The sequence below is a fragment of the Ovis canadensis genome, chromosome 2 (genome assembly GCF_042477335.2).
Source record: "Ovis canadensis isolate MfBH-ARS-UI-01 breed Bighorn chromosome 2, ARS-UI_OviCan_v2, whole genome shotgun sequence".
NCBI lineage: Eukaryota > Metazoa > Chordata > Mammalia > Artiodactyla > Bovidae > Ovis > Ovis canadensis.
In genome coordinates, this window is record NC_091246.1 from 253,724,473 (window position 1) to 253,751,978 (window position 27,506).

At 53.2% G+C, this 27,506-nt stretch overlaps 1 protein-coding gene and 1 non-coding gene across 2 annotated transcripts in view; both read right to left on the reverse strand.

Moving 5' to 3' along the window:
• Window positions 1-27,506, reverse strand: part of IGSF21 (immunoglobin superfamily member 21) — a 273,463-nt gene that overhangs the window by 172,086 nt on the left and 73,871 nt on the right. The window lies entirely within an intron of this gene.
• Window positions 19,430-19,501, reverse strand: TRNAC-GCA (transfer RNA cysteine (anticodon GCA)). The gene has a single exon. It is a non-coding gene; the product is annotated as a tRNA-Cys (tRNA).

Genomic DNA, 27,506 nt, shown 5'->3' on the forward strand with positions numbered 1-27,506 from the left:
GCCAGAGACAAACGGGAGCTTGTATGCCATTGACTGTTAGAAGGGGAGTCATGTGCTGGCTCACTTGAGACGTCTTTAGGAGGCTGGAGGGTGATTCAATAGTAGCAACAAGGACTCCTAGAGAGGTTGACTATAGCAGTGAAGAGCGCATACTCTGGAGCTCAACTACCTGGGTTCAGATTCCAGCTCTGCCTTGGGCGAGTGGAAGTACCACTCTGAGCCTCAGTCTCCTCTTCTGTAAGACGGAGGTCATAATAGAACCACTGACTCCATAGGGCCAGAGGCGTCCATACTCACAGAGCAGTGCCTGACACCTGAGAGGCCTTCCACACCACGTGGCTCTTAGGATTGGGTCGTTACCAGGTGCTAATTGGTGCCAGACGCCTCACCTCTGGCGCGTGGACTGACTCCAGTCACTGCCAAGACAAGCGTTGGTCACGATTGGCAGTTAAAGTGACAAGGAGCAGGGCCTGCCGAAGCATGGCTGCAGGGTTAAACCCTACCCATCGTCTGTTCCTGTATGGGCCACCTGCTAAGAAGCATTTTTATATTCTGAAAGGATTACATTTTAAATGACCATATAAGCATCCAGATAATCTCTTTGGTTTTACCTTTCAGCCTGCAAAACTATCGGGCCCTTTAGTTTTGCCAACCCCAGGCTTAGAAAGGGTTAAAGGCGGGAGAGATGGGATTGTGACCCCAGACTTGTCCCCTTCCATATAGACTTTGTGGCTTCACTTTGAGTGAAGACATCGCCTTCAGGTCAGACTGAAGGGTATTCAAACACTACGGACTCGCTCATTCACCCACTCACCCAGCAGCCACTCACTGAGGGTGAGAGGCAGAGGAAGAGACCCAGGCCAGCTCACTGCTGGAGGCCTCCTAGTTAAACTGGATTGATCGCAAAACTCCTCCGGGGCTGGCATCCGACGTCCTCCAGAGAAAGCCCACCACCAACCCACCCAGAAGCTCACAGGCTTCTGCCACACCCCTGGACATGCACATCCCGTTCCTTCTGAAGTTCTCTGGAATCCCCTAGAGCACCAGGAAACGCGTCCCTTGTCTAAGGTCCAGCCCAGGAGGTCCAGCGGATCAGGCCCAAGGGGCCTCTCCCTGGAAGATGAGGGCTTGGGGTCCACGCTTTCCACCCACCCTGGGGCCATGGTTGGTGTTTATCTGTTTGTTTGGCTTCACAGTAGCCTAGCAGGTGCGATGGCTCCAATCAGACATGATACAGTTGTTTAGGCATGGAGAAGGGCCACCTAAAATTGATGAAAGCAGTCACTCAATGAACAATAAAGGCAACACCTATGAGCTCTGGCTCCTGGCACTGGCCTTGGGCCATCCTCCCCCGCCAGCCCCATGCACCCTGGGGAGTGAGATGGTGCCACTCAGCTGCTGGGAATATCTGGAGAACTATAATAGGATTATGAAAACATGGGTGTTCACAGCCTTATTCTCATCATGGGAAAATTGACATTAGGAAAGTACATGATAGAAATCTTGCGTACTTTCTAGAATGTAAATAGAGTTAAAGGGAAGTTGTCAGGAGGCAGCAGGGCACTCAGCAGTGGGAAATGGGCTGGGCAGGCCCGGAATGGAATTTTCCAGCCGGTCAGTGCTCTCCTGGACTAAATTGACCACTCTTGGGGTGAGAGGAGGGAGGGAGGGGTCACAGAGGGCCGGAGATTTAAGGTCATGGATTTAATATCTGGCTCATTTGCAGGTGGGTTTAATCAAAACTGGAGGACAGAAATAAATGATTCCACTTACTTGCAGTTCACAGAAATGGATGCCTGGGCCTTTTGGAGCCCTCTTGCTGGTGATTTCTAGGGGGTTCTAACAGGAAAGCTTTTTAACTTTTAAAAGTTAAAATCGTGGGAGTGGGGTGGGGGAGCTGCTGTGAGTGGAAACAGGCAGGTTCTCGGGCCTTGATAAGAGGAGAAGTGGGCCAGGTCCCAGCGATAGGAGCGCCCTTGCTATTTCCTTGAGGAAGCACATCTGAGTCTTAGACCCTGGATATCCTGGGCCATGTCTCCGGCCCTCTGTCAACATGAAGAGGGAATCGGGATCGCAAGGCTGAGTCGAAATGGCTGCTGTCCATCCAGCTAGGCTGAAGACCTCACCAGGAAAGTTCTAATTGACAAACTTCTCTAGCTCTTGAAAATTCCTGCAACAATTGTGTGCCTGCGTGGAAATGCCTTCTCTTTCCTTCAGCAAAATCCTTAAAATGTCCTTGTTGCTGGATTAGCCCTCTGAGCCGCAGTTCTCATGCCACCATTTCCTCTGCTCCACAACGGGTTCCAGAAAAACATCTATTTCTGCTTTTTCTAACTACACCAAAGCCTTTGGCTGTGTGGATCACAACAAACTTGGAACATTCTGAAAGAGATGGGAATACCAGACCACCTGACCTGCCTCCTGAGAAATCTGCATGCAGGTCAAGAAGCACAGTTAGAACTGGACATGGAACAACAGACTGGTTCCAAATAGGAAAAGGAGTCCGTCAAGGCTGTATATTGTCACCCTGCTTATTTGACTTCTATGCAGAGTACATCATGAGAAACGCTGGACTGGATGAAGCACAAGCTGGAATCAAGATTGCTGGGAGAAACATCAATAACCTCAGATATGCAGATGGCACCACTGTTATGGCAGAAAGTGAAGAAGAACTAAAGAGCCTCTTGATGAAAGTGAAAGAGGAGGGTGAAAAAGTTGGCTTTAAAATAAACAATCAGAAAATTAAGATCATGGCATCTGGTCCCATAACTTCATGGCAAATAGATGAGGAAACAATGGAAACAGTGACAGACTTTATTTGGGGGAGCTCCAAAATCAGTGCAGATGGTGACTGCAGCCATGAAATTAAAAGACTCTTGCTCCTTGGAAGAAAATCTATGACCAACCTAGACAGCATATTAAGTAGCAGAGACATTACTTTGTCAACAAAGGTCCTTCTAGTCAAGGCTATGGTTTTTCCAGTGGTCATGTATGGATGCGAGAGCTGGACTATAATGAAAGTTGAATGTAGAAGAATGGATGCTTTTGAACTGTGTGTTGGAGAAGACTCTTGAGAGTCCCTTGGACTGCAAGGAGATCCAACCAGTCCATCCTAAAGGAAATCAGTCCTGAATATTCACTGGACGGACTGATGCTGAAGCTGAAACTCCAATACTTTGGAGTATTGGATACGAAGAACTGTCTCATTTGAAAAGACCCTGATGCTGGGAAAGATTGAAGGCAGGAGGAAAAGGGGACGACAGAGGATGAGATGGTTGGATGGCATCACTGACTCCATGGACACGAGTTTGAGTAGGCTCTGGGGGTTGGTGATGGACAGGGAAGCCTGGAGGTCTGCAGTCCATGGGGTCACAAAGAGTCAGAGACGACTGAGCAACTGAACTGAACAAAACAATGTTCTCTAGCTCCCCGGTGCCTGAAGATCATCTGTGCTCCTTAGCCAGTCCTTCCAGGGGTCCTTTCCAGCTGCCCTTCGAGCCGCGTCTCCTAAGGGCTCCATCCCTGCAGCACACACTCAGGCTCAACCCCGCCTCCCAGGGCTGCCCACCCACCCGGGACAGCTAAGAGCACCCCTTCCTCCAGCCCATTGGCCTGTCTGCCCCCTCTGCCCAGAAGGCCCTTCTCATCCTCTGAGTCCTTCCAGGCTCAGCAACTCGTCCCTTGAGAGCGCGCCTGATTTTGCTTCTCCCCAGTGTGGAAAGGGCACTGCGTCTTCCCTTCCACAAGGCACATCTCTCCGACATGGCCCTCCATCTCATGTAAACGCTGTTATCTATTTACACACCCATCCTCGGCTTAGAACAGGCTGAAGCAGCAGGGGAGAGAAGGGGTTACCCAATGACTGCACACCCCTCCTGGAGGCCATGATAAGGTATGAGATCGAGGCACGTGTACCTCTGAGCAGGTGAGCTCAGTGACGCAGGCTGCTTCCAAGGGCAAGGAGAGTTTTCACCGCCTGACTTAGGGCTTGGCCAAGGGGTGGTGCTTGGGGTGAACCGCTTCTCCCCCAAAGACATGCTGAAGTCCTCATCCCTAGGACCTGTGACCTTCTTTAGAAAGAGGGTCTCTGCAGGTGCAATCAAGTGAAGATGAGGATGGGTCTAGACGCAACATGGCTGGTGTTCTTAGAAGGAGAGGACGCGGAGACACAGAGGAAGGAAGCCCTGTGAGGATGGAGGCAGGGGCCCGAGGGAGGCCTCAGCAAGCCGAGGATGCTCAGGTTGGCTGGTGAGCACCAGAAGCTGGAAGAGGCTGGGGGGGACACTTCCCTAGAGTCTTCAGAGGGAGCACAGCCCCGACAACACTTTGATCCTGGACTTCCCTTCAGAACTGCAGAGAACAAACATCCGCTGTTTTAAGCCACTTGGATAGACCAGCTCTAGAAAATTAATACAGGTAAGAAGGAAAGGGGGAAAACTGTTTACTTACTAGGTTCCAGATAATTCATGCTCATAATCCCATTTAACCTCACTTTGTCTGGGAAGCAGATGGCTCTTTTACTTTATAACAAGCTGACCAAGACCCAGAAAAGGGACGTGACTCTGCACACACCCACAATTAGGAAGAGGCAGAGATGGGCTTTGAATCTAGAACCGAGGTGGGCCTTCCCCCTGCCCTACAGGTGATGGGGTCGCGAGGGGCCCCTGGGCAGGAGGGGAAGTAGCAGAGTGCCTGAGGGGCCTCACCCGGGTCTGGGGGTCTCCCTAGGACTGTCCTCACCTGCCTGCCTGCCCTCCTGCAGCTGATGACGCAGTGAGCCAGGGATCAGTTCCCACGGGATCTGCTGTCCAAGCACGAGCCCAGGAAGCGTGAGCATCTTATCTGACCGAGCAGGGAGGGAGGCCGGCCCCTGATAAAACTTTGCCTGTCTGTTAACATGTGTTCCTAGCCGAGATTACCCGGTGTGGCGCAGACAATGGAGCCAATTAAATAAAGTTGGGAGCATTGTGGCTGTGACCGCCTGCCGTGAGAGAGTGGAGGAGGGGACCTGGGGTGCAGGGGAGAGGAGTAGGGGGCTGCCGCCTGCTCCCTCTGGGGTCTGTCACCACAACCACGGGGACGGTGGCACAGGGCACCGCTCCCATCAAGCAAAGGCAGCAGCTCTAGGCAAGCGACCTGGGGACTCATGGGTCCAGGAGGTGAGAACTTCAGAGTCAGAGGATGCTCTGCGTGATGAGCCCTCTGGCAGATGTCTCCAAGGGATCTAAGGGGTGGGGGCCTGAGCATGAGGGGGTCCCATGATGAGCACCGCTGTAATGGGGACATATGTGGGTTTTACTCTGCGTCAGGCACGTCTTTTGTCTTAATCTTCACCAAGTTCTAGCATTATCCTCACTTTACAGATGATGAAACAGAGGCTCAACTAGGTCAAATAATTCGAACCCATCACCTGGCAGGTAAGTGCAGGAGCAGACTTGGGGGCATCTCATAATGGGGTGAGGGTCTCAAACCGACTCTCTAACAAGAAGCTCCCTTTCATCTGTTTGACACATCAGTGTGGGCTTCCCAGGTGGCACTAGGGTTAAAGAACCCGCCTGCCAATGCAGGGGACGTAAGAGATGCAGGTTCAGCCCTGGGGTACGGAAGATCCCCTGGAGGAGGGCGTGGCAACCCACTCCAGTGTCCTTGCCTGGGACAAGAGGAGCCTGGCAGGCTATGGTCCATAGGGTTGCAAAGAGTCGGACACGACTGAAGCGACTTAGCACGCACACACGCACACCCATGAGTGTGCGTCTTCAGTTGTGTATAAAAATGTTTGCTGTAGCGGGACATAGGTTTTACTTCATTTACAAGCTTGGAGACACAGAGCATCCACACGGGGCCTGGCATTCTTCCTTCCCACAGCTGAGGCAACACGCGCCCCAAGAGAGCCGCTGCTGGGCCCCCTCCTCAATGTCGGGCCACCCATCTTCCGCTTGTATCGTCCATCTGCCCCTCTGCCCCCCGAGCTGTCGGCTCGTGCCCGACGCCTCCGTCTCTGCTCGGCCCCTGGGACCCTCCGCTTGGATCAGGCTTCTCTTCTCTCCAAGACGCTCCTCTCTGAGTTCTCCCGCTACATAGGCCGCCAGCCCTGCACCTGGTCCATTCAACAGGGCATCCCGGCCTCAATGCAGGGCCCACTGTGGAGGGGCTGAGGCTGATGGAAGAGGGGGCTGGACTGATTGAGAGCCTCTCCCTCACTGTCCCCCCCCACCTCCCATCACCATCCCAGGCTCCTGCTGCAGTGGGCATCTGGGCAGAGAGGATGGGGAGACGCCTTCCTGTCATCACTTCAGGCTGCTTCTTGGCAAATAGCAAATACTTTCCCTCCGTGATTTCATTAGATCCTTGAAGCACCCAAGGAGTTAAGTGGGGCCAGGTGAGAGGTAGCGGACCCAGGGCCACCCAGCGGTCAACTGATGCCCAGGCCCTGTCCTGCCTGGCGCCCATCCTTGGACTCATACTTTAATACTCCGCTCTCTCTTCTGATCCTGGGCATCTTATTCTGCCCGCCTGCTCCCTAATTTTAGAGTGTTTCCTCGCTCGGGAGGGCTGTTTGTTTTGCTATTGCATGAAGACAGGCCTGGCAGGCCTCATCCAGCGTCACAAATTCGCCTGTATTTTCTAAGGCCCAGCTATGTGGTTTCTCTGTGACATTTTAGCCAGGAAAGTAAAAATGGGGGTGACCAGTGATGGACGCCTCCGCACCTGAGAGCCTGGCTCCTGCTCTCTCGCCTATTGCTCTGGAGGCCACTCCCCTCTGCATGGATGGGGGCCACTGCCCACCCCACTGGCATCCCAGGAAACAAGGCAGGCAGGACCTCTGCCCTGGGGGCACTGGAGCTGGCATCTGGGCCCTGGGCATGTGCTGTCTCCTAGGGCCTGCTCTGGGCATTTGCCCAGAGCCCTGAGCTCCACAGGGCCCTTGTTCTCGTGGAGCCTCTGCCACCGAGTGGACCCTCATCACGGGCACTTGGAAGATAGGAATTTCTCATCAGTCCATCGTTGATACCGAGACAGATCCACTAGCCGTTTCCTCACGGTAAGTGTTTGAAAGATTGCCAAGGGTCACCTACACATAAGCACTGATGCTTTAATCCCGCGATGAACCACAACGGAAAAGAATTTTTTTCTTTACTTATGTATTTATTTTTTGTTGTTGTTCAGTTGCTCAGTCACATCCGACTCTTTGTGACCCCATGGACTGCAGCACGCCAGGCCTCCCTGTCCTTCACCATCTCCTACAGCTTGCTCAAGCTCATGTCCATCGAGTCGGTGATGCCATCCAGCCATCTCATCCTCTGTCGTCCCCTCTCCTCCCGCCTTCAGTCTTTCCCAGCATCAGGGTCTCTTCCAGTGAGTCAGCTCTTCACATGAGGTGGCCAAAGTATTAGAGTTTCAGCTGCAACATCAGTCCTTCCAATGAACACCCAGGACTGATCTCCTTCAGAATGGACTGGTTGGATCTCCTTGCAGTCCAAGGGACTCTCAAGAGTCTTCTCCAGCACCACAGTTCAAAAGCACTGAGTAGAGCTCCCTGCACTCTATTCTCATCAGTTATCTATTTTATACACAGTATGAAAGGAAGACCATCCCCATGGGAAAGAAATGCAAAAAAAGCAAAATGGCTGTCTGGGGAGGCCTTACAAATAGCTGTGAAAAGAACAGAAGTGAAAAGCAAAGAAAAAAGGAAAGATATAAGCATCTGAATGCAGAGTTCCAAAGAATAGCAAGAAGAGATAAGAAAGCCTTCTTCAGTGATCAATGCAAAGAAATAGAGGAAAACAACAGAATGGGAAAGACTAGAGATCTCTGTCAGAAAATTAGAGATACCAAGGGAACATTTCATGCAAAGATGGGCTCGATAAAGGACAGAAATTGTATGGACCTAAGAGAAGCAGAAGATATTAAGAAGAGGTGGCAAGAATACACGAAAGAACTGTACAAAAAAGATCTTCACGACCCAGATAATCATGATGATGTGATCACTAATCTAGAGCCAGACATCTTGGAATGTGAAGTCAAGTGGGCCTTAGAAAGCATCACTACGAACAAAGCTAGTGGAGGTGATGGAATTCCAGTTGAGCTCTTTCAAATCCTGAAAGATGATGCTGTGAAAGTGCTGCACTCAATATGCCAGGAAATTTGGAAAACTCAGCAGTGGCCACAGGACTGGAAAAGGTCAGTTTTCATTCCAATCCCAAAGAAAGGCAATGCAAAAGAATGCTCAAACTACCACACAATTGCACTCATCTCACACACTAGTAAAGTAATGCTCAAAATTCTCCAAGCCAGGCTTCAGCAATACGTGAACCGTCAACTTCCTGATGTTCAAGCTGGTTTTAGAAAAGGCAGAGGAACCAGAGATCAAATTGCCAACATCTGCTGGATCATGGAAAAGGCAAGAGAGTTCCAGAAAAACATCTATTTCTGCTTTATTGACTATGCCAAAGCCTTTGATTGTGTGGATCACAAGAAACTGTGGAAAATTCTGAAAGAGATGGGAATACCAGACCACCTAACCTGCCTCTTGAGAAATCTGTATGCAGGTCAGGAAGCAACAGTCAGAACTGGACATGGAACAACAGACTGGTTCCAAATAGGAAAAGGAGTACGTCAAGGCTGTATATTGTCACCCTGCTTATTTAACTTCTATGCAGAGTACATCATGAGAAATGCTGGACTGGAAGAAACACAAGCAAGAATCAAGATTGCCAGGAGAAATATCAGTAACCTCAGATATGCAGATGACACCACCCTTATGGCAGAAAGTGAAGAGGAACTAAAAAGCCTCTTGATGAAAGTGAAACAGGAGAGTGAAAACGTTGGCTTAAAGCTCAACATCCAGAAAACGAAGATCATGGCATCCGGTCCCATCACTTCATGGGAAATAGATGGGGAAACAGTGGCTGACTTTATTTTTTGGGGCTCCAAAATCACTGCAGATGGTGATTGCAGCCATGAAATTAAAAGACGCTTACTCCTTGGAAGAAAAGATATGACCAACCTAGATAGCATATTCAAAAGCAGAGACATTACTTTGCCAACTAAGGTCCATCTAGTCAAGGCTATGGTTTTTCCTGTGATCATGTATGGATGTGAGAGTTGGACTGTGAAGAAGGCTGAGCGCCGAAGAATTGATGCGTTTGAACTGTGGTGTTGGAGAAGACTCTTGAGGGTCCCTTGGACTGCAAGGAGATCCAACCAGTCCATTCTTAAGGAGATCAGCCCTGGGATTTCTTTGGAAGGAATGATGCTAAAGCTGAAATTCCAGTACTTTGGACACCTCATGAGAAGAGTTGACTCATTGGAAAAGACTCTGATGCTGGGAGGGACTGGGGGCAGGAGGAGAAGGGGACGACCGAGGATGAGATGGCTGGATGGCATCACGGACTCGATGGATGTGAGTCTGAGTGAACTCCAGGAGATGGTGATGGACAGGGAGGCCTGGCGTGCTGTGATTCATGGGGTCGCAAAGAGTCGGACACGACTGAGCGACTGAACTGAACAGAACTGAACTGATGAATAGTGTATGTACGTCAATCCCAACTCCCAATTCTTTTTAAAGGGTGTATATATGTTAGATAGCATCTTTGACTCAATGGACATGAATCTGAGCAAACCCCATGAGACAGTGAAGGAAAGGGAAGCCTGGTGTGCTGCAGTCCATGGGGTTGCAAAGAGTTGGACAGGACTTAGCGACTAAACAACAACAAATATATATATACATATATATATAAATATGTATATATATCTCTGAATTGTGTTGATGTCTAGCAGAAACTAACACAGCATTGCAAATCAACTCTACTTCAATAAAAAATAATTGTAAAAACAAACTAGTTTTCTGTAAAGAGCCAGAATAACATCTATGCATGATTAAGACCCTAATGGAAATAGTGACAGACTTTATCTTCTTGGGCTCCAAAATCACTGCAGATGGTGCCTGCAGCATGAATTTAAAAGACACTTGCTCCTCAGAAAAATACTATGACAAACCTAGACAGAGTATTAAAAAACAGAAACATCATTTTGTTGACAAAGGTCTGTCTAATCAAAGTTATGGTTTTTCCAGTAGTCATGTATGGATGTGAGACTATAAAGAAGGCTGAGCACCGAAGAACTGATGCATTCGAACTGTGGTGCTGGAAGACTCTTGAGAGTCCCTTGGACTGCAAGGAGATCCAACCAGTCAATCCTAAAGGAAATTAATCCTGAATACTTATTGGAAGGACTGATGCTGAAGCTTCAATCCTTTGGCCACCTGATGTGAAGAGCCAACTCATTGGAAAAGGCCCTGATGCTGGGAAAGATTGAGGGCAGGAGGAGAAGGGGGCAACAGAGGATGAGACGGTGGGATGGCATCACCAACTCAATGGACATGAGTTTGAATAAACTCTGGGAGATGGTGAAGGACAGGGAAGCCTCGTGGGCTGCAGCCCATGGGGTTGAAAAGAGTCAGACAGGACTTAGCAACTGAGCAGCAACAAAGATCCTAATCTGTGTCGAGCATTTTAAGTACTTTGCATTTTTAAATCCTTATCCCCTTTTTCGCAGATGAAGAAAGCAAGGCTTGGAGAGGTCAGGAGACCCACACAGTCAGCACAGCTAAGAAGCAGCTACCGTGGCAGCGTCAATACTGAGAACGTGCCAGGTGGCATTCCAGACCTTCTGCTTCACCGCAGCCCCCTGCTGAGGTGTCTTGATTATCCCCCCAGTTGACAGATGAGGAAACAGGTTCAGAGTGGGAGAGACACAAACCCAGGGTCACACTGCTTAAGTGGTAGGACCAGGACTGGAACCCGGCCCAGAGCCTGGATCCAGGCCCTCTCTGGTGTGTTCCAGAATCCATTCTCTTCCCTACACCCAGTGGATGCTCAGTAAATTTGGCCCCTGGGAATTGTTGAGCACCAGTACCAGTGATCAGTGCAAAGAAATAGAGGCAAACAATAGAATGGGAAAGGCTAGAGATCTCTTCAAGAAAATTAGAGATACCACAGGAACATTTCATGCAAAGATGGGCTCAATAAAGGACAGAAATGGTCTGGACCTAACAGAAGCAGAAGCTATTAAGAAGAGGTGGCAAGAATACACAGAAGAACTATACAAGAAAGATCTTCACCATCCAGATAATCACGATGGTGTGATCACTCACCTAGAGCCAGACATCTCGGAATGAGAAGTCGATTGGGCCTTAAGAAGCATCACTACGAACAAAGCTAGTGGAGGTGATGGAATTCCAGTGGAGCTATTTCAAATCCTGAAAGATGGTGCTGTGAAAGTGCTGCACTCAATATGCCAGGAAATTTGGAAAACTCAGCAGTGGCCACAGGACTGGAAAAGGTCAGTTTTCATTCCAATCCCCAAAAATGGCAATGCCAAAGAATGCTCAAACTACCACACAATTGCACTCATCTCACACGCTAGCAAAGTAATGCTCAAAATTCTCCAAGCCAGGCTTCAACAGTACGTGAACCATGAACTTGCAGATGTTCAAGCTGGATTTAGAAAATGAAGAGGAACCAGAGATCAAATTGCCAATATCCGCTGGGTCATAGAAAAAGCAAGAGAGTTCCAGAAAGACATCTATTTCTGCTTTATTGACTATGCCAAAGCCTTTGACTGTGTGGAAACTGTGGAAACAAACTGGAAAGGACTGGAAGGACTGATGCTGAAGCTGAAGCTCCAATCCTTTGGCCACCTGATGTGAAGAACTGACTGATCGAAAAAGACCCTGGTGCTGGGAAAGATTGAGGGCAGGAGGAGAAGGGGACGACAGAGGATAAGATGGCTGGATGGCATCCCCGATGCAACGGACATGAGTTTGAGCAAGCTCCGGGAGTTGGCGATGGACAGGGAAGCCTGGCGTGCTGCAGTCCATGGGTTCACAAAGAGTCAGACATGACTGAGCGACTGAAGTGAAGTGAACTGAACTGAGTACCAGTTATTAGAACATCCGCTCGGAAGCATGGCAAAGCTAACCACAGAGTTTGTGGGAGTATATACAGTGGGGGATTCGAAGGTCTAGAAAGGCTAAGTAACTTCTCCAGTCACACAGCTCGCTATGGGCAGATGGAGACCTGGAATCCCTGGCCGGCCTTCTAGAGTGTCACCCCTTTGCATCCAGGGGCCCCGCCTGGGGCCCCCACCCCCTAGACCTACTGTCCAGGGCCATCTCAGCTCTCCCCTCTGGGCCCTGCCGCCCTCCAGGTGCTGACAAGGCAGGGTTGCCTACCTGTGACCTTGGGAAGGGACGGAAGTGGTTTTAGCAATCTAAACACACTTGTTCCTCGCCTCGAGGAGCCCGAGCGTTGAGTGATTTGTATGCTCCGAGCACGTCACCTTCTTTCAGGAGACAGAGAGGCTCCCTGAAAAGTCATTTTTCAGCATTTGACACAAAGTCTCTTTCGCTCTCTCGCGAAGCCAGATAACCATCAGCAGAGAGGCCGATTAGAAAAAATATATGCTTGGTAACGGGAAGCCAGGGACAGAGAGGAAGCCGGCCCGTCAGTCTTCCTTCCTTCACTCGTTTGGATGGGGGCGTGGGGCGCTTTCCCACCTGGTTCTGCTGCTTAAGGAGAAGGTTATCTTCTGGAGAGATCAGCAGTCTGGGTAAAGGGCATCTTCCAGGGGCTGGAGGCACAGGTCTGGGCTTGGGAGTCGGGAGAGCAAGTATTCGAGTTCCAGCTCTGCTGCTCCCTAGATGTGTGACCTTGGGCAGGTCACTTCCCCTGTTGGAGCCTCAGTTTCTGCATCTGACAAATGAGTATGACTGCCCCCCTCAAGAGGCCGTGATGCGATTCAGGTAAGAGAATGCATAGAGCCACAGAATCGAGTAGACAGTGAGCTGTCAATATATGTCAGCCCTGCGACTTCCCTGATGGTTCAGTAGTTAAAAACCTGCCTTGCAATTCAGGGGGTGTGGGTTCAGTCCTGGTCGGGGAAGTAAGATCCCACATGCCCGGGGCAACTACATCTGCACGCAGCAGCTACCTAAGCCTGTGCACTCTGGAGCCTGCACGCCACAACTAGGGCGTCTCTATGCCACAACAAAAGATCCCGCATGACCCAACGAAGATCCATGTCCCTCTACTCAAGGCCTGACACAGCCAAATAGTTTGTTTTAAAATTTTTTTAAATACATGCCAGCCATGGGAGGTTTCGGGTGGCACCTGCAGGACCCCTGGAGCCCCCTGCTGAGCTTTGGCTGCGAAGGCAGAGCCTGGGCTCTCTTGCTGGCATCTGCGAGTATCGGCTGGTAACCTCTTGGTCACGCAGTGTGTGTGGATTCTGCAGACAGGCCGGCCCCTGTCGGCTGGGGGCTTCTGACCACAGACGGGAACCTGCCACATGGAGGAACGGGCAGTCCAGCTCCGTCACTAAGCGGCGGCAGAGAGAGACCGCTTCTCTTCCGTTCCCCTGCACCTCACGACCCTGCCCCCCGCAGGAAGGACCCTCTTTCACACTCAGCAAGGACTCAGAAGTTCCCTAAGACACAGCTCTTCTGCTTGCACTGAGGTTGCCTTAGCCCTGCAGGTCAGTATGGAATACAGTTCATTGAGCATTTAGCAATATTCACACATTCCGCCTTTCCCCCTTTGCCACCAGCAAATCCATTCAGCCCACTAGATCACAGCCTGGCCTCCTTCCTGCCTCCCTGCCTCCAGCCTCGCTCCACCCTACTACCAGGAATAGCTTGCTACCACACTCAGTCCCTTGTTTAAAACTCTTGCGTGCCTCCTCCCACCCTGATGTGTCTGTTTCCAGGAGGAGGGGGAGGGTATCCCAGCTCCCTCACTGGGATCCCTCCATCAACCCTGCCCCTTCCCGCTGCTCTCTGGACACAGCCCAGGCCCCACCCAGCTGCCTGCAGCTCTGCAAACCTCCGAGCTCTTGCTCCTGCCCACAGGGCTTCGCACCTGCTGCTTGATCCAGGCACAGGGGCCTTCCCCCTCCTTTCCATCGCTGCACCCCCTCACCGGTCACGCCCTGGAGTGAGAGCCTTCTCTGCCTCTGGGCTCCCATGATCCCCTGCCCTTCCCCCATGACCCATCTGTGTGTCTGTCTGTTGCCCTACCAGACGGGCTCTCATTCCAGGCTACATTTCCAGTTTCCAGCGCAGAATCGCGGAGGATTGCTATTTGTGGGATGAATGCATTTACAGCGCATCTACGATGTTCCTGTTAGGCGCTGGGAACACAAGAGTGAAGCAGGATGCCTGGCCTGTAGGAAGTCAAAGCTAAGCGCCGAGGAGAATAAGACTTATCGTCAAAGAAGAGAAGGTGCAGGGAGAATGGTATTGGTTCCAGGGAGAGACAAGCACCAGGGCTGAGGCGGCTCCGAGCAAGGGCTGACGTCCTAATGAGATGAGCGCTCGGAGGACTCAGAGGAAAGGGCTTCGCGGCAGGTTCACAATGGAGAAGGCGCGGCTCATGGACCCTCATTCCAACTCCATCTCGTCTGATCTCCCACCACGGCTCAGTCCAGCCTCGCCCATCCACCTAAGGAGGCCCGGTGCCCCAGGCCGCCTTGCACCTCTTTGCTGGCTGACGCTCCAGGCACTCCACGGGAGGCAGTCGGGCAGCACAGAGCGGGAGTGAACCTCCACGAGGACGCTCTTGGGGTGGAACTCAGGCTCCTCCCTTTCAGGCTGTCTACCCTCAGAAGAGTAGACGTACTGGGTTTAAGAAGGCCCTCCACATTCATGGCCACCTGGAATATCAGGGCATGGGATCTTATTTGGAAATAGGACGATGCAATTAGTGAAGATGAGACGTCCTCGTAAGGAGGGGAGAGCTGGAGACAGACGCCCGCATGGCGAATGCCACGCGGCAGTGACGGCGGTGGAGGCCGGAGTGACGGGTCTGTAAGCCAAGGGACACCGAGCATTGCTGACAGCCACCAGAAGTTATGAGAGAAAAGGAGAGACTTCTCTGGAGGCTTTGGAGTGAGCCCGGCCCCGCTGACACCTTGATTTCAGCCTTCTCGCCTTCGAAGCTCTGAGAGAATAAATTCCTGTTGTTTTTAGCCACCCAGGTGGTTAGGGCAGCCCCGGAAAACTAATACGGGGAGTGTAACAGCCAAAAGATGGAGCTCATGCAAAGTGGTTAGCACGGAGCCTGCGCATAGTCGGTGCTCAGAACACGTTAGCGCTCATCGCTTTGTGTTAGTTCAGTATACGTGTGTGCTTTCTCTTCCCCCCACCAGAAACAGGCCTCTCGTTCTGCAGAAGTCCCGCTGGCTTGCCCCGCTGCCCTGTTTGGTACAGCATCTTTCACATCCAGCGTCATCCTAAATTCCTCCTATTACCTTACATTCGCCTATGGTCTGGGGACTGGGAAGACAAGCCACATGACTGTTTGTTGATAAAGTTAGAGTCTGTGGGTTGAAAGAAATCTCAGAGGCCACTTCTGCAATCCATTTCTGATTCGTGATCATCTTCTAGAGCACAGCACTTATAACCTGCACACATACAACCCCACACATAACCTACACACACACACAGGAAAATTCCCTTTCCTTCAGCTCGCCCCACTGTAGGCTAGCGAATGTTTCTATACCGCATGAGTGAAATGGACAAACATCGTGCCGGATCACACCCTTCCCCTATCCAGACCCCACCATGATTCCCACCACCCGTGGGGCAGATGCCAGACCCCGAGGCTGGCCCACAAGGCCCACAGTGGCTGCGCTCTGATCACGGTTCCCTCTGCATTCCGCACCCCACCCAAGCAGACCCCCCCCCCTCCACCTAGAGTCTGCCTGCAGTGTGGGAGACCCAGGCTCCATCCCTGGGTCAGGATGACCCCCTGGAGAAGAAACAGCAACCCACTCCAGAATTCTTGCCTGAAAAATCCCCTGGATGGAGGAGCCTGGCGGGCTACAGAACATGGGGTCACAGCGTCGGACACGACTGAGCGACTTCACCTTCACTTCCCTTCTGCCTGTCAGCCCCTGCCCATGTCTGCAGCTGCCACGTCAAAAGTCGCCTCCTCACAGACACAGCCCTCTGCCCCTCCTGTGATGAACACTTATCTCAGCCCCATGAACTTGGGGAGTCTGTTCCCCCAGAGCAAGGGTCCGCAGCCTCTGGGATCTAATAATGCCTGATGACCCGAGATAACGCTGATAGAACAGAAATAGAGAGCACAATAAATGTCACGGGCTTGAATCAGCCCCAAGCCATCCCCCACCCTCGGTCCCTGGAAAAACTGTCTTCCATGAAAATTGTCCCTGGTGCCAGAAAAGTTGGGGACCGCTGCAGAGTGAAGGTTCTGTGAGGACTGGGGTGCTCGGCTCCAGGACAGTGCCCCCCCTCAGGAGACGCTCCGTTGACAGATCAGTATTACACGAGTGAATTGAATCCATCTGCATTTAATTTGTCAAAAAATAATCAAGTTTATCTTCCCTCTTCATTTTCACAAATGCTTTAGGAAGGAGATTATTCCAATTTTCTGGCAAAAGTAGGCAAAAATTGAAGGTTTACTGAAATCTGGCACCAAAGTAACCAGCCGGAGTCTACCCAGACATAGCAAGGGGAGAAACTCAAACCCAGCTCTTCTGATCCCCAGCCTAAGTCATCCCCACCCCCCACCACACACGCTGATTCAAGCCCTGACTGACAGGCATGGTCCTGGCTGGGCGCTGGACTCACTGGTCCTCCGCGTGCCCGGCTGCTGGTCAGTGGTGGCCTCCATCTGTGGTCCCAGGGCAGCCATGAGGCAGCGCACCTGGATACTAAGGATGCTGGTGATGGCGATGACGGTGATGACCGTGATGAGCGGGCGTCAGCAGTGCTGCTGGCGTCAGGGAGGGCTCCACGCGCTGCACAGACGCAAACACTCGCTGATTCCTCCCGTCAACGCTGTGAGGCAGGCCTTGCTCCCATCGTGAGGACATGGAAACTGAGGCACAGACAGAGGCTAACTCACATGCCCTGGGGAATCAGGACGCAGCCTCCCGTGGCCCAGCCCAGAGCTGTGCTCAGGCCGTGTGTGTCCACCCCAGGTGGGGCGGCACGGCAGGCGCCCAGCTCTTCTCTGCACTGGCGGAAGCGCCAGGCAGGCGGGGCTATCCTCATCTCGCAGAGGCGAATGGGCTCCCAGAGCCGAGCTGAGAATTCTCAGCCTGTAAGTGAGAGAGCCAAGGGCAACGTCAGGAGTGGTTTGTTCCAAAGGTTCCAAAGCGAGCGCTGGAAATGGCTGGGCTCTTCTGCCATGAAGCCCAGTGGAGGGGAGAGACAGGGCAGAGGGAGAAGGGGGCGACCCGGGGCCCGGGGAGGAAGGGGAGCTGCTGGCTGCCTCTCTCGGAGAGGCGGGCGCCACGTGCCCGATCCAGCTCAGGCCATCGCCTGCGGCACAGGCCTTCTGTCCTCGCCCCACCAGCCCCCGCTCCATCTCCAAGACCCACCGAGGGAGCCGGAACCACCTAGGGCCCTAAGACCACCTGCCAAGGTCGCAAACAGATCCGCACCTCAGGACACGGGAGGCGGGGAGCTGATGGAGCCCCATGCAGATGCCAAGTTCAAAAGAGGCTCTCGGGGACACAGTGGTGAATGCGGGGCTCAGCACAAAGCATCCAAATGGCAGGAGAAAACAGAACCAGATGGACCAGCCTCCCCGGCCAGGCAGGCCGCCACAGGCCCGCTGGCTCAGGCCGCCCGCTCCTGTAGACCGGCAGGGTGGGCCCCGACTGCGGACGCCACTCCCCTCGCCTGGAACCCCGTCTCCACTCTACCCCAGGCCCTCCCCGGAGCCCTCAGGAGGCGCTAGCAGAATCCACCCCACCTCCCGCGTCCTGCTCTGACTCTGGGACTCCCCTCAGCCCTCTCTTTGCTGTTCTTCCAGGGGTGCCGTCTGCCCCCAAGCAGACTGCTCGAGCCCCTCCTTCCTGTGGGCACGGGACCTTGTGGTTTGTAAGGCAGTTCTTTCACATCCACTGTCTCCAGGGACCCCGAGAACAACCTGGGGGAATGGGAACTGGTTTCCTATTGGACGCACGAGGCTCAGAGCGGACAGGTGACTGGTCCGAGGTCACACAGCTAGAAACCACAAGAGGCAGAACCGGAAGTCTGAGACTTCGCTCTGCACTCAGCGCACTGGCCAGGGCCCGGCACCCAGTGAGCGCTTAACGAGGAATGAGCGAATCAAGCGGGTCCCTGAGGTAGACGCAACCTTCCTCTTCTTCCCCTACCCCCAGCATTTCCTCCTTGTGGGCTCCTGGAACCTCTGAAGGCCTCCGCAGTCTGAAACCCCTCTGCAGGAAGAGAGGAGAGAAGGGACATCGTGGTCCACTCTGATGCCCCCACCCCAGCTTCCCACTGGACTTGGCTGCCATCCGCCCAGGATGACCCTGCTCTCCCCTCCATCACAGGCAGAGGTCACCCCATGATAAGGCCCAGCTGGAGCACCCTCGCCCCAGGGAGATGGTGTGATAGCCAGCCATGTTTTACAAGCTCACAAATCCCCGATAAGAGCTGGCCGCTCAGCTGGCTCCAGCGAGATAAGGACATGCCCTCAGCTCCCTCCCTCGGCCCTCACCCGTGCCAGGGAAGAAAGATGCGCCCAAACCCACATTTGATGAGAACCGCTTTGACCTGCAGGGATCCCTCACCGCCCAGGACAGACGGACATCACCACAATCCACAGGACAGGCTTACCGGCGCCACGGAGCAGACAGACGGAGGGAGGCCAAGAGAATTGCTCCTTGGGAAGGCCTTCCTTCAGCTGGGCGATGCCCCTCCGGGATTCTGATGAGCGTTAACCAGACACTGCCTGTGTCCCAGGACCTGGCCAAGTACACACGCATCCCCGCACGCCTGCCTCCAGCAGCCCAGGGATCAATGCACTCACACCCCCATGCTGTAAAGAAGAAGCTAGGAGCAGAGGTGAGGACTGGGGTCTGCAGTAGGTTGGGCTCTGGGGACCGGACCGGGAGACAGAAAGTAATGCGCAGGGCAACTTCTTGGGGTGTCTGAGCCGGCACCCATGGAGGGAGGCAGGAGGGGCAGACAGAGGGCAGCCGGGCCATGCGCCTCGGCCAGACCCCACTGGGCCTCAGGAGTGGAAACGAGCCTTCAGCATTGCTCTGAATTGAGGCCTGAGCACAAGGTCCTTGCATCCATCAAGGGGCCATCAGATAGGCCAGCCTTTGGGGAGGCATGGCCTGGGGTTAGCTGGTGGTCTTCAAGGGCAATGCCCTGCAGAGGCTGGGCTGTGAGAGGCCTGGGGCCGAGAGTGCCCAGTCACATGGCTACCAGCTGTGAGCCGGGCATCAACCCAGGCCTGCCTGCCCTCCCCACCCTCTGAAGGGTGACTCTAGGCCATCTTGCTGAATGAGCTCAGCCTCCAGATTTAGCTTTCTGTTCCTTTCAGAGAGAGACAGAGAGAGAGACCCACAGAGTTAGTGCCATTTCCTTCTCCAGAGGATCTTCCCAACCCAGGGATCGAACCTGGGTCTCCTGCATTGCAGGCAGACGCTCTACCGTCTGAGCCACCAGGGAAGTCTTTTAGTAGGAGACGGTTGCCTCAAAGTTAGAAGGCCTTGCTGTTAGGCCTGGCCCTGGCACTGCCCAGCTCTGGTTAAACTGCGGGATGAACCCAGCTGGACCTCATGTCTCTCTGGACTCTGACCTCACACTCTGATTCCGATCTTCACCTAGAGCGAGCCGGGATGACCCAGCTCATCTCTGCGTCTTGCAGGGTCTTCTCCTCTTAACCCTGCTGCAGGACTAGCCCATGGGGGTCACACGGCCCCTCACTTACAGGTGAGTCCAGGACTGGAAGCAGTTTGCCCCACCAAAGGCTAGGGTCAGTCTCGAGGGGGAGATGCCCCAGGCTCAAACCCCAGCTCTGACAGGTTCCAGCTCTGTGTCCCTGGGCTTGTGAGTTCATTTTTCTGTGCCTCCATCCCCAGCGGTAAACAGGAATGGTAATAATGTCACCTCCCTCCTGGGAACTGGGGGAGCTGACTGGCATTGAGGACTGAGCCTGGCACCCGGCACGCAGGAAGCCCTGCTCACCAGCTGTCCCCTCCACCCCCGTCACCACCTGGGGTGCAGCCTGCTCAGAGGTGAGTCTCCAAGCCTGGCCCTGTCCCCGTCCCCGCCCCTCCCGCTGACAACCTCCAAGGAGGTCCAGGCTCCAAAACGTCACCGCTATGAATCTAACTCCGCTGCTTTCACTTCCCCTGCGCATATTTATATCCTACCCCGTGAGGACGTCGTCGCGAAAGTCCCCACTCCCAGCCAGCGACTCAGCCTTCTCCGCAGTGATCTAATCAAAGGCCATATTTTACTGGCATGCGCTAACCCAAAGACCATATTTCATGGGGGCGATCTAATCAGCAAACTGCATTTCCAAGGTGGGGATCTAAATTCATGGGTATATTTCATGGCTTGAGATCTAATCATGGGGCAATATTTCATAGCAGGGATCTAATCCCAAGGGGATATTTCTTGCTTGGGAGATCAGAGCAGTTCAACATGACTTTTGCTTGCTCTTTCTTTTAAATTTATTTTTACGTTTGGAGAAAAGTTGAAAGTATCGTAGCCAGTCACAACTTTGCCAACGCTTAGGTCACTCTTAATAAAAAGTAGTCTTTACTAAATGGTGATTCATCCAGTTCTTTCTGGTGTCACAGAAACTTTTCGAGACATGACTGGGTTTGTAGCTGCTGCTGCTGCTGCTGCTGCTGCGAAGTCACTTCAGTCGTGTCCGACTCTGTGCAACCCCATAGATGCCAGCTCACCAGGCTCCCCCGGCCCTGGGATTTTCCAGGCAAGAACACTGGAGTGGGTTGCCATTCCCTTCTCCAATGCATGAAAGTGAAAAGGGAAAGTGAAGTCGCTCAGTCGTGTCCGACTGTTAGCGACCCCATGGACGGCAGCCCACCAGGCTCCTCCGCCCATGGGAGTTTCCAGGCAAGAGTGCTGGAGTGGGTTCCCCTCAGATCCAGGTGGGACCTCCAGATTCAACTTCCAAGGAGCACGAGAGTTCCTCATTCTTCCCGCATTCCCTCCCTCCCTGCCTCCTTCCCCACCTTCCTCCATTCCTTGCTTCCTCCCTCAGGTGTTCTGATTGCCTGCTTAGTGCCAAGAACTGTGCTCGGCATCCCTGATCCAGAGCAGAGCAAGACGTGCATCCCCTACTGTGAATTAAGTGCTGGCGAACCCTCAAATCCATATGCTGAAGCTCCAACCCCCTAACGTATCATATTTGGAGGTAGGTCTCTGGAAAGTCATTAGGTTAGATGAGGTTGTGAGGGTGGGTGGCTTCCCTGGGGGCTGAGCCCTAAAGAATTCGCCTGCAATGCAGGAGCCGCGGGAGACCTGGGTTCAATCCCTGGGTCAGGAAGATCCGCTGGAGAAGGGAATGGCAACCCACTCCAGTACTCTTGCCTGGAAAATCCCACAGACAGAGGAGCCTGGTGGGCTACAGTCCATGGGGTCACAAAGAGTCGGACACGACTGAAGCGACTCAGCACACACACGTGAGGGTGGGGCCTCCCAGATGGGGTCAGTGCCCTCCTAAGAAGAAAAAGACCAGCTCTCCCTCTCTCTCTCCCTCTCTCTCTCTCACTGCCGTGTGGGCATGCAGCGAGAAAGTGACTGAATGAGAGCCAGGAAGAGGGGCCTCGCTGGGCATCAAACCTGTTGGCACCTTGGTCTTGAACGTCAAGCCTCCAGAACTGTGAGAAATGGGTGTCTGTGGTATTTTGTTATAACACCTCTTGCTGAGACACGACCCTTGCCATCTTGATGTTGCTGTTTTGGGAGAGACAGCCATTCAGCAAATAGTCATTAGAGAGAAGATGGTTGCAATTAGGATCCACTCAGTGAAGAAAGGGAGGAGGCTGGGAGTGTGCAGACCCTAGACTCAGCTGAGGAGGCCTGCAGAGGTCTGGAGGAGGGGCAGGAGTGGCCCAGACGACCTTAGGTGGAGGCTGGAAGGCAGGAAGAGGAGGGAAGAGCATTCTAGGTGGTGGAAAGGGCATATGCAAAGACCCTGAGATTATATGGAACCCGCTCAATCAGAGGGACAGAGAGAAGACCAGTGGCCCAAGAGGAGGCTGGAGAGGTGGGTAAGCCAGGCTGCTGGGGTCATGATCCCAATCCTGACACTTCCGAGCTGGGGAACCTAGGGCCAGAGGTACTCACTTGGACTGAGCCTCAATATCTTCATCTGTAGAATGGAATAATAGTGCATAATCTATAAAAAATATTTGATACCTGAGACTAATACACTATTATAAATCAACTACACTTCAATTTTTAAAAGAGAATAATAACAGGAGCTACTTCAGAGGATGTTGACTTTTTTCTGTAAGCAAAAGAAAGCTACCAAGAGATTTGAGGAAGGATTAGATTAATATATATATGAAAGTAGTGAGTGTTAGTCGCTCAGTCGTGTCCGACTCTTTGACCCCATGGACTGTAGCCCGCCAGGCTCCTCTGCCCAGGGAATTCTCTAGGCAAGAATACTGGAGTGGGTTGCCATGCCCTCCTCCAGGGGATCTTCTCAACCCAGGGATCAAACCCAGGGCTCCTGTATTGCAGGCAGATTCTTTACCGTCTGAGTCACGAGGGATATTTTTTATCTTTTGGACGCACTGTGCAGCAAGTGGGATCTTAGTTCCCCACCCAGCAATCGAACCCACGCTCCCTGCATTGACAGTGCGGAGTCTGAACTACCGAACTGCCAGGGAGTCCCCTGGGTTAATATTTTTTTAAGACCCTAGTAGTTGCTACCCTGAGAGCAGATTCTGAGAAGACAAGAAGGAAGAAATGGGCCTGGCTAGGATGCTGCTGAAGACATTCAGGGGGAGAGATGTTGGGCTCCACACCTAAGGAGGGGGCAGCAGGGGGCAGCTCCAAGTGACAGAGGGGAGGGACCTTTACAAGGCCTCAGAGAGGGAGCAGAGAGGTGGAGGATGACTTCCAAGTACTCGGCTTTGAGACAGATGGCATCCGTCTTGTTCCCCAGGAGTTCTAAGGTGGGGTGGGAATGATACAGAGAGAGAAAGCCAGAGAGAGACTGAGGCCCTGCAATCCGTTTCCCAGTCCTCTGGCAACTGTCTGCTGAGGGAAGACTTGCAAGCCCCACTCCGTTCATGCCCTGCCCCTGATAGCTCTGCCTTCCCCAAGCCAATTTCCAGCAAATCGGTCTCCCAGGTGGAGCACAGAGAGCTTCGAGATGCTCCAATACAGCAAGTGTTTGGGGACGGGGAATACGAGGCTTCCGGGGAGCTCCGAAACTCTCATTTAAATATCACAGCTCATCACTCACCTCATTGCCAGTACATTTACCCTGCCATCTCTCTAACCATCTTTCCAAACAGGTAACGCTTCGCTGTTTTGCAAACCGCGCTTTCACCCACTTTATTTCGCCTGATTCTCACAACAACCCTCGGGAGACACACAGACACGTAGCCACACGCCTGTCTTCCAGCCGGAGAAACTGAGGCTCAGAGGCGAGAAATGGCTCACCTAGCAGGAGCAGCGGCAACTGTAACTGCGGGAAGTGTGTGCCGAGCCCTTGTCCTGTGCCTGATACTCTCAGAGGCGCTAGCGGGCACTGTGATGCGCTCATTCTTATAGCGAGCTCTATGAGATGGGTGTTACTATTATACCCATTTTTCGGAGGGGGAAACAGAGGTACAGAGCGGCTTGCCCCAGGCCGTGTAGCTAGTAAGCGGTGGAGCCGGGATCCCGACCCAAGAAGTCTCGCTCCAAAATCTCTCTTTAGCCACCAGGTTGCACATCCTCACAGTGAGGAAGGAGGGATGCAGTTCGGCTCTGCCCAGCGTCCAGGGAGAAATACTTCAGCTGTCAGTGGGTGACACCACCGGTGAGTTAAACGCCTGAGAAATGCCATGAGGAACTACAAATCCACGTAGATCCCGCTGCCCGGAGGACCTCGGCCCTGGAGCATGCTTGGTCTTGGTGTTTCTCCTGATCATTGACTTTTTAATATTCAGAAACCGCTTCAGAGCTCAGCTGGGGGGAGTGTTTCCTAGAAGGTGTGTAGAAATGAGCAGCCAGCCCTAAACCTGTGTCCCCGAGGTTGACAGAGGGTGGGCGGGAGCGTCCCTGCATTCTGCGTGTCCGGGGTCACGGGTGCGGCCCACAGACGGGTCTGTCCACCCCACCTGTTTTCCCGTCTGCGGAGATGCCTCGCTTTTTTCTGCAAGGGTGAGCCAGAGATCCGGGACCACACCAGGCTTTGGAATTCTACAAAGGGAGGGGCTATAGTCTCTAAGAATTTAAGATGGAGGATCACCCACATTGCGAACGAGGCAGGACGCACATCCACGTCAGGGGTAAAGGGGTGACCAGTTGCCGCAAACAGGCTGGGAGAGGGAGCTTGCGTGTGTTCAACCGCCTCCCCCTGCAAGACCACTCAGGTAGACGGCCCTTCCTCCTGTGGGCAGGGCAACAGCAACTTGGGCTGGCTTCTGGTCTAGGGTCAAGTTCCCGGCACCCAATCTCCTTGTCTCGGAGGCAGCCTGCCGTGCCCTCCCCAAAGGACCAGAACCCTGTCGTGATGTCAGCCTGCCACTAGACTGCCACCTGGGTATGATAGGAGCCCAGAGACGAGTCTCATTTGAATCTTGTTTGAGGAAAATGATTAAAGGTTCAGAGGGATTAATTTACAAGGAAAGATTAAAGAAACTAAATCTGTGTAGCCTGGCTGAACCATGACCAAAGGCTGGGGACTTCAGGGATGTTTCCAAATATTTGAAGAGAGTAGCAGCCCCAGGAAGGGGGAGGGGGGTGGCTCGGTCCAGAGGAGGGGAAGATGAGGGCGGGGAATCGGGGGTGATGGCAAAGAGGAAACTGGAGTGGCCCTCAGCGCCTTGGAAACAGACTGATCCCATGGTGCTCGTCCCATGCAAGCCCGACCTAACGCAACTGAACAGGCTGTGTCTGTTGGTACCTGCTTTTCAGATGACAAACCTAAGACACAGAGAGGGAAATTTCCTTGCCCAAAGTCACGTGGTTGGTGAGTAACAGAAGGTGAACCGAAGTAGGCCTGACTCTTAACCGTTGCACCAAAGTAGCCTGTGATCACTTGGACTGCGGTTCAGCAAACACCCACCCTTTCTCCCTTTCCCGGTGAGCAGAACCTACCTCCCCACCCCACCCCGCCAGGTCACGGTCATGTGACTGGTTTTGGCCAGTGGGGTGACAGATAACAGCAGAAGCTTGAGAGGGGCTTGTCCAGCGGCACTTGCCCCTTGGGTTTCTGCGTTGCACTCTGCATGCAGAGAAGAGTTTCCTCTGGAGCTGCGGCTGCCTCAGCGGGGACCAGCAGTGAACCCGTGCGAGACAGAGTTGAACTCAGCCTGCAACCCAGAGCCAAGGCCAGCCGGACCCACAGCTCAAAGGGAACTGCCCCACCGAGCCCAACCCAGGTCAGCCTACCTTCAGCCAACCACAGGGCCATGGTTTTGAGGGTAAATGATTGTTTTAAGCCACTAAGTTTGAGATTGGTTATTCCACAGTGATAGTTATTTCATAGCTTGTGAGATCTGAACGCTGCCCAGGGCCCTGCATGATCGGGCTTGTGCTGCTTTTCCAGGCTGATCTCTGATCTCCCACCCATGGGTACCATATGCACAAGATTCTCATTGCCCATAGCATATTCTTTTGACTGACAGATATCTCAGTCAAGCGCATTCATTTTTTGCCAGCTATATGGAGGTATAACTTGACGTGAAATTTACCAATTCACAGATGTGGCCTGTTCTCACAGGGTTTTCTCAGTGGGGAAGGGAGAATTCCCAAATTGCAGTGATGGATGGCACCTCAAAGTTCACGGAATGAAGCCCTTTTCTTTTATTATCAATGGGGAGTGTAATCTCCGAGAGGAAGAGTGTGCTAGAGCCGGGCCATGTGGCTCCTGGCCCAGCTCTCCATCCCCCACCCCAGCAGCATCCTCAGACCAGCTAGCAGGTTCCGACCCCGAGCGTAAGGTGAGAGCGTGCCTCAGCCAGGGCAATTACCCAGAGAGGCCTCTGAGGCTGCTTTCAGCCTAGGGTTCAGGTCATTCTATTAGGAAAAAAGATATTAAGGCAGAGAGGGCAGCCTGGCTGGGGATGGAGGGGGTGGATTCCTGTAGTGCTTGGGCCTCCTGTTTGCAGCGGTCGAGGAAGGGTGGCATCGTGTCTGCAGGATGAGGGCAGGGATGGCGGGTCCATCACGGGCACTGCGTCCTCATCAGGGGAACAAGAGACGAGGGCGCAGGGGCCCGAGCACAGGCCGAGCGCGAGGATGCAGAGGTGGAGTCACAGGCGGTTCCGCCCGCTGCAAAGGCCCCCACCCGACTTGTCACAGGGGCCCCAGCCCCGCCCATTTGTGCTGCTTGACCCACCCTGGCAGTGACCAAGGGCACGACTGGGCGGGTGGGGGGTGAGAGAATGGAACTCGGGTATGAGTCTCATTCTCATCCATCCGTCCGTGCATCCATCCTCTCCTGCAGCAGTGATAACCGACAGACACAGCCTTTTACCTCATGAGCTTCAGTCCGCATGAGTTACCTAGTTACCTAGTTCCAGCCGACCTGCTCTGAGGGAAGGGGCTGGGGTTCTGTGATGGCCTTCAACAGGCAGGTGGGACCTAGGCCACAGCTTCAGGAAAAGCAGCATCAAGTTACCCTCGAGAGATTCCTTCTGGAGATCGTGCTGAGCCTTCTGTTTTCTGCGGGAAAGAAGAGTGTCCTGCCAGACCTCAAGGCTTTGTCCCCATCGGGAAAGGGTTCAGATCTGATGTACAGGATATCAAACGGGCTGCTGGTGTAGGGCAGATGTCCACAGGTCTGCATCTCAGTCCAGTTCTGGAACTTTCTAGCTGGGAGAGTTTGGGCGAGTTTCTCACCTTCTCGGAATCCCCTTTCCTTGCTTATAAGTGAGCTCACCCGACGCCAAATGAATGGGAGCCATCACCCGGCTCTGACTGGCTTCATAACAGCGCTGGGCTTGTGATATGCTTACCAGAGGCCTTCACACTGGCCTGGAAGTGGCCTGGGCCCAAGCACCCAGTCCAGGGGGCCCAACCACAATGCTGGCCCAGACGTGCCCCTGGGTGAGGTGGGGGTGGTCAGTGACTTCTGAAGGCCTCCCCTGCCACCCTGCCAACCCCTGCACATACCTGGAGGACAAATTCAAGAGAGAACAAGCTGACATTCTATCCCATCTGGGTGGAGGGCGCCTTTCCAGGCCGTGGTGGGACCTCAGGAGCTGGGGATGGAGGCTGGGTCACTGGCTGCCCCTGCCTTCTGAGAGATTCCCACCTCATCCATCTGATACGAAGCATGACCCAAAGGTCCTTGTCATCACCACACACAGAGTCTGGGCTGCTCCAGACGGAACATCCTGGGCCAAAACAGCCTTTCGGGGAGTGCCCTCAGGCCTCTAATTAAAAGCCCCGTCACATCAACGTCGCCGCCACACTCAGACAAGGAACTGGGCCTCTGTTTGGTGTTCACTGGAGCAGCACGCTCTCCGTC